The sequence below is a fragment of the Cucurbita maxima genome, unplaced genomic scaffold (assembly GCF_002738345.1).
Source record: "Cucurbita maxima cultivar Rimu unplaced genomic scaffold, Cmax_1.0 Cma_Scf00614, whole genome shotgun sequence".
Lineage (NCBI taxonomy): Eukaryota > Viridiplantae > Streptophyta > Magnoliopsida > Cucurbitales > Cucurbitaceae > Cucurbita > Cucurbita maxima.
This window is the reverse complement of record NW_019272630.1, coordinates 5,812-16,191: the sequence shown is the minus strand read 5'-3', so window position 1 is coordinate 16,191 and position 10,380 is coordinate 5,812. Positions and strand designations below refer to the sequence as shown.

The 10,380-nt window shown below is 35.8% G+C and overlaps 1 non-coding gene across 1 annotated transcript; it reads left to right on the top strand.

Annotated features, from left to right (window-relative positions):
- The first annotated feature begins 9,959 nt into the window (after positions 1-9,959).
- TRNAN-GUU lies at positions 9,960-10,033 on the top strand. Its single transcript has one exon. It is a non-coding gene; the product is annotated as a tRNA-Asn (tRNA).
- The last annotated feature ends 347 nt before the right edge of the window (positions 10,034-10,380 follow it).

The following is a 10,380-nucleotide window of genomic DNA, read 5'->3' as shown; positions in this document are numbered from 1 at the left end:
ATGCGATATAAATACTTGATTCATTTCATATTTTTAATAATTAACAATACATGATTTTTTAATGTCTCATAGTCCTAGAATAGTGTATATGATATCATAGTGTAACTTGTATGCAACATATCGTATAGCATATCATATATATAACATAGTATATTTCATACAACCATAAAACAGGACATGTGCAGGGGCCACAGGTAGAGATGTCCATTCCCTGTCATCATCCTCACCATCTATTTCATTCTCCATTTCCATGAATTTCTCTATTTATTTGTGTGGGGATCAGGGTAAGGGATTCATCTCAAGGAAGTGGCACGGATCGGATTCCCCATGGAGAATTTTAGTGGGTTTTAAATCCAAGAGTCAGTCTTAGAGTGTTGAAGATGAAAGGCCAAGAATCTTTATATGAACAATCACTTTTTATGGGTTAGGAAACAATGGCATTCTTATGTTGTCTATATTTAGTTTTAGAAGACCTTGTAAATACATTTGTTATTAGTATTTTAAAATGGTAAAGTAGAGCAGAGAGAAAAAAAAGAAAAGAAATAGAGAAGCAAGAAGGTTTTTTAAGACAAACAGAGTGTTCTTTGTCTTCTTCTATCGTTAGTATGTGTGAGACTTATTTCACAAATTTATTAGTTTTGTTTAACAAATTTGTATCGAGCCAATGACGAATGTGACGGGTCAAATGCCGCTACCGCGACTAATGAAGACAAACTACAAGAATTGGAGCATTCATATGAAAGCTTTTTCGGTTCCCAAGATGCATGGGAGGTGGTCGAAGAAGGGTTAGAAGAACAAAAAGATACCACGGATTATACAACAGCACAAAACAAGGCGTTAAAAGAGGTGCAATCAAAGGATGAGGAGGCACTATACATGTAGTTCCGAGTCGTTGACGTGTTGGGCTTTGAGAAGCTTGCCGAAAATTTTTCTCTCCTAAGAGTCGCAATACTAAATCTGGCCTTCAAAGTCAGTTCATTTACCTCCTTCTTGTTCCCGAAAGGACTCTAAAAAATCCTCGAATTTCATCCTTCGTAGAAGAACATATCGAACGGCCAAAATAAGTTCATTTACCTCCTTCTTGTTCCTAAAAGGACCCTACAAAATTTTCAAATTTCATCCTTCATAGAAGAACATATCGAACGGCCAAAATAAGTTCATTTACCTCCTTGTTCCTAAAAGGACCCTCAGAAATCCTCGAATTTCATCCTTCGTGGAAGAACATATCGAACGACTAAAGAAAAATTAGAACATATCGAACGACTAAAGAAAAATTGTGAATGTGAAAGGTTACCTCGCAGGTCTTATCGATTTACAGTTCGTAGTGTTGTAACCCCGTATCATGAAAAGATATTATTATGAATTAATAAAATTTGGCTTATGTAATTTGTCGAACCTACAACCTTCACGTTATTAACACAACAATCTAATCAACTAAGATAATTGGGCATAAGTAATGCACATTATAGATCGTTAGCTCCTAATCCAGTCAATCGAGTTTCGTTTACATAACTTTATGCATAATAAACTTATAAAAATCATTATCTTTTAAAGTTCGTAGTGTTTTAACTCGTATCATGAAAAGATATAATTAAAAATAAATGAAATTAGCCCATGCAGGTTCGAATCGGCAACCTTCATGATATTAGCTCCTAATTTAATTAATCGAGTTTAGTTTACATAATTTTTTGCATGATAAACTTAAAACTTTAAGTTATTATCTTTAAAGTTCGTAATGTTGTAACCCCGTATCATGAAAAGATATTATTAAGAAGAAATGAAATCGGCCCATGCAGGTGTCAAACCAACGACCTTCACATTATTAGCACGACATTCTAACCAACTGAGCTAATATGCCATAGGTTTTATGAACATTGTAGATCGATAACTTAAGTCATTCAAGTTAAGTGATTATCTTTTAAATCTAGTATCATTAAATATATCATTATTGAGAATGAATGAAATTAACCATGCAAGTGTCAAACCTGTAGTAGCTCCTAATCTAGCCAATCGAGTTTATGTTACATAATTTTATGCATAATAAAACTTAAAACTCTCTAATTTCAAGTAATCATGAAATTAGCCCATCCAACCTTCGTGTTATTAACACGACGTTCTAACCAACTAATCTAATAGGCCACAAGTTTTATACTCATTGCAGAGTAGTAGCTCTTAAACCAGTCAATCGAGTTTAGGTTACATAATTTTATGCATAATAAACTTAAAACTTTAGGTAGTTATCTTTTAAAGTTTGTAGTGCTTTAACCCCGTATCATTAAAGATATCATTGAAAATTAATGAAATTAACCCATCCAAGTGGCAAACGTGCTACCTTCGCACTTAATTAGTGCGACGTTCTAACAAACTAAGCTAATGGGCCAAAGGTTTTATGCAACTTGCAGATCAATAGCTCCTAATCTAGCCAATCACTTCATTTTAAAACATTATATTTAAAGTTCGTAGTGTTGTAACCCCGTATCATGAAAAGATATTATTAAGAGAATTAATGGTATTGTCCCATGGTAAAAGGGAGGTCCATCACTTCATTTTATAAGCCCACTTGAACTGTTTAAAGTCATTCAAAAAATACATTTTTTTACGGCTCTAGGTTAATATTTTGGCTAATCCGGCTTGGGTTTGATACATTCGGACACTTTCTTCTTTCAATTTTTCAGAAGCTTAAATTAGTATGACTACCTTTTGGCTAGTTAAATTTTTAGAATTGAGTTTAAATTATTAATGCACAGGTAGGTTTAGTTAGTTTATATACTTATGAGTAAGTTTAAATTACTTTATGAAAAAGTAGGTAAGTTAATTTCCATAGTAGAATTTTAATTTATGGTTGTTGGACTTCTTAGGAAAAATTAAAATTTAGAGGCCAGCATTAAGCTAACTTCAAATGGTTGTAGTTGCTTCGAAGGCTAACCAAGTAAGTGACCTTAGCATCATTTGGTTATAATTGTTGTTGTATGATGACACGTGCTTGTGGCTTTGCAAATTGTAATAGCCCAAGCTCATCGCTAGCAGATATTGTCTTCTTCGAGTTTTCGGGATTACCTACGCTTTTAAAACGCATAGAGAAATTTTCACTCCCTTATAAAGAATGTTCCCCTCTCCAACTGTTGTGGGATCTCACAATCCATCCTCTTTCGAGACTCAATATCCTTGCTGGTACTCGTTATTTTCTTCAATCTATGTGGGATCTCACAATCCACCCCCTTTCAAGCCCAGGCATCCTTGCTAGCACATCGCCCGATGTCTGGCTCTAATACCATTTGTAACGGTCCAAGCCCACCAATAGTAAATATTCTCCTATTTGGACTTTTCTTTTTTGGCTTCTGCTCAAGGTTTTAAAATGTGTTTGCTATGGAGAGGTTTTCACACCCTTATAAATAATGATTTGTTTCCTTCTTCAACCAATGTGAGATCTCAAAATGCATTTGTCAACTACTAAATGAAAATCAATGCATACACTGTTATTTGTTCTCCCCAGTACACCACTCGGTGTCTGGCTCTGATACCAACATTAACACCCCTAATTTCTTACCCTAAGTAGAGGTGTCAATACATGCCTGCCTTAATTAACATATGCGGATATTGAAATGAATCATTTTCAAATGAAGCCATAGACTTACACATTTAATTTAAAATAAGAAAGTAAGAAATAACGTAGTTTTAAAACATGAAAAAGTTTTGCATATATCCCATATGGTCGAGACTTTATCCAAAGTACATGTGTAAGCTTCTGAGTGCAACAGCCCACCACTACTGGAGTGGTAGTGTGTCCTTTTGTTATCTTATGTAAACCTAGAAAGAATTCCATGACCTAATCTCTAAGTTGTTGAACCTTTGAGTACCCATTAGATTCACTAACCAACGGTTTGGCCATATCCTCTAACAACTATCTATGTGACCTACCACGTTGAAGAACTTAACCAACTTGGGATTCACTCACTATGTATCAGTGATTTAGTGTGGTATTCACATTAAGGACGAGGCAAATAATCTCATGTTCGTTTGGTAAATATGAAGTAGGATACTTACTTTTTGAGTTGTCTTAATACTCTAACTAGTCATCTCTTCATAACATCATTAAATCTTACTTACCTTCATATATCATCTAGTACATCCTTATACTATAACTAAGGCCAGCAAATTCCTTAACTTTTGAAATCTCTTCTCACAAACTCATTGTAAGTGCGAGTTGTGATCGCATAGATTTAATGAGTTAAACTCAAAACTTTTGAGCAAACCTTCTACCTTGTCAAAGCTAGGAAACTTACAATTTTATATCTCTAAATAAGTCTAGACAAACTACCATTTGGTATAACGCTCATTATATAGAGGTATCAAGTTGGCTTAAGGGCTCATCTTGTTATCTTTTTTGTCTCTGATTAGACTCTTATAATCGATATGAACACTTATAAAACAAGTTTAGAAATCTTGTTAAATATCTAATTCATAAAAATTACTTAAGCTATGAGAAATTAGTGAGCCCAACAACATCACTCTAACTCACACAACTATGTCGAACTCCGAGAAAACCTTTTAACCTTTCCTTGTTGGTTCATATGCTTGAGGGAACCCTTGTTTCTACATGTATGCATGTTTTTTTTTTCTTTTTAATAACTATCTGGATCAGCTCTTAACGTTCAATATATCGTCGTGTGTGCCCATTATTTCTTTTTAATGACTATAGATATTTCTCTCTAAAACAAATGTTAAGGAGTGTGAAGTCCTGACTTAGTAGCTCATATGTCTATGGCTCGGTCTACCTTAACTCTGTCAAGTTGTTGTGGCCATAATCTAAAAAAATTCAAGTAGATTCAAGGCTCATATCTCGAGTGGGTATTAATGTTGGAATAACTTAGATATAACATTCAATCTTATTTCAAACCTTCCTAATTTATTAGAGTTCATACCTTAAACACGTTCTAATTTCCTTATGTGATCTTGCATACTTACCCTTAAATGGGTTTCTTAAAAAGTTTATTTAACAATTGAGGTCTTTTAGAATCTTGAAAACATTTTATAATTATTATAGGGGTATGTTGATCATTTACCACCCCAAATCTTGGTTAAATCTGGATATATTCCAATGGCCTTGTAACTTTGTATAAAATCTTTGAATCATGACATATTCAAATGGTCTTCTAAGTATGTTATAGATGAGACAACTCATTGAATCCAACGACCAAATTTAAAATGGAGATCAGTTGCCCACTAATTAGAGAGAATATGTATGGCATAAATTTTATAAAATTTACGAAAATCTAGAAATTTTTAACGTCGATTTAAGCTCTCTCTATAAAGCCTGGAGTAGGAGCTTTCGTTTAGAGTAAGAATCGAGCTAAGTCGAGCCTTCAACTGTGAGTTGTTATAGCCTCTGAGATTTAGGGTTTCTTACTGTCTGATTTCTTCCAAAATTGAGAGCCATAGTCAACCATTTTCCTTCAAACCTGCTTTTGCACCTTCTAAATTAGAATATCCACAAGTTTCGTGATGAAATAAAGTGTTGAAGGTGCCTCAAACACAACTTCTCAATTTGGTTTTTCGTTAAAGGAAGATGGTTGAAGCTCGAAAATTAAATAACGAACATGATAGGTTTCTTGACAAATTTGCATGTAGGCTCGAAAATTAAATACGAGCCTACATGCAAATTTGTCAAGAAACCTATCATGTTCGAATTATAAACCTCCAAATAATATTTCCGTAGAAGACCAAGAAGGTTAACAATGTTGGGTTTTATGTCCTAAAACTCATAGTTTGTAAACAAAAATATATTTTATTTTCAATAAAGTTATTATGGTTGTTTATTCAGTAAAGGTTAACAATGTTGGGTTTTATGTCCTAAAACTCTCTGGCCAAAACTAGTGAGATCCCAACTTCTTGCGCATCCTCGAATTTCATCTTTCGTAAAAGAACATATCGATTCTTGCTCATCCTCGAATTTCATCTTTCGTAAAAGAACATATCGAATGGCCAAAACTAGTTCATTTACCAACTTCTTGCTCCAGAAATGACTCTCAGAAATCCTCTAAAGAAAAATTGTGAACGGCCGTATCATCGGTTTAAAGTTCGTACTGTTGTAACTCCGTATCATGTAAAGATATTATTAAAAATTAATAAAACTTGGCCTATGTAATTGTTGAACCTACGACCTCCACATAGATTTTATGCACATTATAAATCGTTAGCTTCTAATCCAACCAATCGAGTTTCGTTTACATAACTTTATGCATAATAAACTTAAAAAAGTCATTATCTTCTAAAGTCCGTAGTGTTTTAACTCGTATAATGAAAAGATATAATTAAAAATGAAGGAAATTGGCCCCATGCAGGTGTTGAACTTGCAACCTTTGCATTATTTGCACAATGCTCTAACCAACTGAGCTAATAAGCCATAGATTTTCTCACTTGACAATGCGCCTGACTTGTTATTCCACCCAATCGTCAATACGTGTCCCTCGGGCTATCTGACACGCTTTCCCTCCCGCAAGTTGACACGTGGCTTGCCGGCTTTCTCACGTGCTTTCCTTCCCACAAGTTGACACGTGGCTTGCCGTAAAATTTTCTCTCATGAGAGTCGCAATACTGAATCTGGCCTTCAAAGTGAGTTCATTTACCTCCTTGTTCGTTAAAAGACTGAGAAATACTCGAATTTCATCTTTCGTAAAAGAACATATCGAACGACTCAGATCTAAAGAAAAATTGTGAACGGCCGTATCGTAATGTTTTAACTCGTATAATGAAAAGATATAATTTCCCATGCAAGGGTTGAACCTGCTACCTTCGCGTTATTAGCACGACACTCTAACCAACTAAGCTAATAGGCCATACATTTTCTCGCCTGACAATGCGCCTAACGTGTTATTCCACCCAAACGTCAATACGTGTCCCTCAGGCTGTCTAACACGCTTTCCCTCCCGCAAGTTGACACGTGGCTTGCCGGCTGTCTCACGCGCTTTCCTTCCCACAAGGACATTGAAACGACGTGACCGAGGAAGAACAGAATGTTGGATTGGGTAAGGAAGACAGAACGTTGGATTTTTGAACCCTCTCAGATTTGAGTGTTTACGCCCTTACGAACCAAACAAACACCATAAACGAGATTAGGGGGAGGAGGAGACTAAAAAATGGAGGAAAAAGGACATTGAAACGACGTGACCGAGGAGAGAGAGTCGCCGAAATATTCTCTAGTAATCGGGGTGAGGGAAACGAAGTCCGACACGAGATCCGACTCACGACCCAAAACCCACAGGCAACCCTAACCGATGTGAGGGGTGGAGAAGATGAAGTCCACCTGGTAGGACCAAAACTCGAATACCCGCAACCTCATTATAGCCAAGCAACCCCATACCTAGTTTGCTCCAGTAACCTAAAATACAAAGCTTCGACCCAACAATGCAATCAGATACCAACTAGCAACCAGTCAAGTAGTCTAGTTCCTCTATGCTTGGCCCAAAAACCCACATTCAAACAAAAAATACACAGAACACGGTCTAACCCATGATCCACTACACCAACTTGTGTGCCCACATGAACATTAAAGACCCATGCCTTGACCAACTTTGCGACTTGCTCATGTGTCAATGTCCCTCAATGACAGGGTCACTACTGCATACACCGGCCCCTTCGGCTTAGCTTCTCGGAATTTTAGGTTAAAAAACGACATATTTGGCTTGATTTGACATTTTTAACATGAACCTTTACATTTTTTACCTTTCCGAAGCTGATTTTTTTTAACATAGGTAATTATGAATCAATTAATAGATGTCCTAGTGGACAGTTTCAGTTATATCAAGGACGCCAGTGTATTCCAGGCTCACAAATCATCATTTGCTATGCACTCAGGTAGTATAGAAAATCAGAGTGTCCTTGAGATTCAGGCGTAAGGGTAAACTTGTACAATACTAACTTTTGTAGAAGCTTGGAAGCAATTTTAAATCTCTAGTGAGTTCAATTGATTTGAATAATGATAAGCTATTGTATTTTTATTTTACCTTTATTTGAGTGGTCAGAAGTGGGATTTAAACCTTTCTGAGTTATAAAAGTTGGATTTCAACCCACGGACTAACAAGGACCAAAACTTGAGTCCTAAAGCCTTCAACCACTAAACCATCTTAACTATTGATTATGAGACCTAACATTGGTTGAAGAGTGGAATGAAGCAATTCTTATAAGGGTGTGAAAACCTCTCTCTTAAAGATGCGTTTTAAAACTTTTAAATTTACACGATACGTAACATGCCAAAACAAACAATATCTGCTAGCAATTGGAGAGGGACACAAAACATTAACTATAAGGTTGTGGATATCTCTCCCTAGTAGACATATTTTAAAATCGTGAGGCTGATGGTGATATACGTAATTAGCCAAAGTAGACAATATCAGAGGTGGGCTTGGTTTGTAACAAATTGTATTAGAGTTAGTTATTGGGTGGTGTACCAACGAGGTTGCTGGGAACACAAGGAGGTGGATTGTGAGATCCCACGTCGGTTGTGGAGGGGATGAAACATTTTTTATAAGCATGTGGAAATCTCTTACTATTAGATGTGTTTTAAAACTGTGAGGTTGTCAACGATATGTAATGAGTCAAAGTAGACAATATCTAGGCTAATACTCATAATTTGTTGGAATAGTTCAGTTGGTTAGAGCGTATGATTGTTAACCATAAGGTCGGAGGTTCATCTTTCTTTTTATCAATGGGAATGAATCATTCAATTTTAGTATGTGGAAAAATTTAACCCTCCAACCAAAATGGACAATGTCATATAATTATGTAGGTTCGTGATTCCTAACATTGTTATAGTCTTAATTTAACATTCTTAATAATAATATTGTGTTCTTTTTAGGGGTAGGGGTAGCATCAATACAAAAACATAATGTGAAAAATATTTTAGCATAAAGCAGTTACATCATGCATGTTCTAGTGATTCTAGGCCACTAGAAAACTAGGGTCGTTACATATAATCTACACCTGAACATTATATAACCTAAAGAAAAACCCGTGGCGACTGTCTCGATCAAGGACTCGATTATCGCCTACAAGTAGGTTACTTATTTAGTTGCACTAGATATTACTTTTCCTTTTTGGGTGATCACTAATGGTTAGTTAAGGTCACAGAGCAGGGTCGTCCCGAGCCATCAGTTCTATATGTACAAGTTGTTGTCCTTATTTTTCGAATCTCGTTCCAATTTTTATCAAATTTTTCTTTCACGTCAGTTCTATGTGTTACAAATTATTGTCCTTAGTTTTCGAATATCCTTTCAATTTTTATGAAATTTTTTCTTTAAATTTCCTTTGTTAGGATGTGTCATGAATAATGATTTGAAGTCTTAGAAAGTTCAGTTATTATAGTTGTGCTTTGAAGTCTTTAAAATTGAGTTATTACAGTTCTTATATGCTTGAAAAATCATGTCGTGACAATTTTAAATCTCCATGACTTCAATTGATTTCAAAAAATGATATGCTATTGTATTTTTATTTTACCTTTATTTGAGTTGTCAGAAGTGGGATTTGAACCCATGCCCTCTAATCCCGCATTGGTTTGAGAGGAGAATGAAAGAATAACTTATAAGTGTCTGTAAACATCTCTAGTAGCGTGTTTTAAAACTGTGATTCTGACGACGATTTGTTACGGTAAAAAATGGACAATATTTTTTAGTGTTTGGAAATGGGAACGAAGCATTCCTTAGAAGAGTGTGGAAACCTCTCCCTAGTAGATTCATTTTAGAATTGTGAGGCTGATGATGATACGTAATGGGCAAAATCGGACAATATTTGTTAGCGGTGGGTTTGGGCTATTGCGAAAGCTATCAAAGCAAGTCACCAAGCGTTATGCCAGCAAGGACGTTGGGCCCCCAAGGAGAGTGTATTATGAGATCCAACATTGGTTGGAGAGGGGATGAAACATTCCTTATAAGGATGTGGTGGGCTTGAGCTATTACAAAGAATTAGCTGGAATAGCTCAGTTGGTTAGAGCGTGTGGCTGTTAACCACAAGGTCGGAGGTTCAAACCCTCCTTCTAGCGATGGTAATAAGTCTACCTACTCTAAATGAATTTAAAGGTAAAGATTGGTTATATATTTGCTTATTATGTTATGACTTGTTAGGATGTTACATGATATGAAAGTATGGTACTTATGATATTGTATACCCCACAATGCTATGTGCACTCCCTTCCCTCAATGGTATACCAATAGTGTGAGTGTATGCTAGTTGAAGCCCAGGTCAATGGGTAGGTATGCGAGCTCGCATGGGAGCAAATGTGTGTGTATGTAAGTCATGAGTAGAGAAGTATGCACATCAAATTCTACCCGGACACGAATATGAGACCAAGGCCATGAAATGATATTTTATGATAACCATGATTTCATG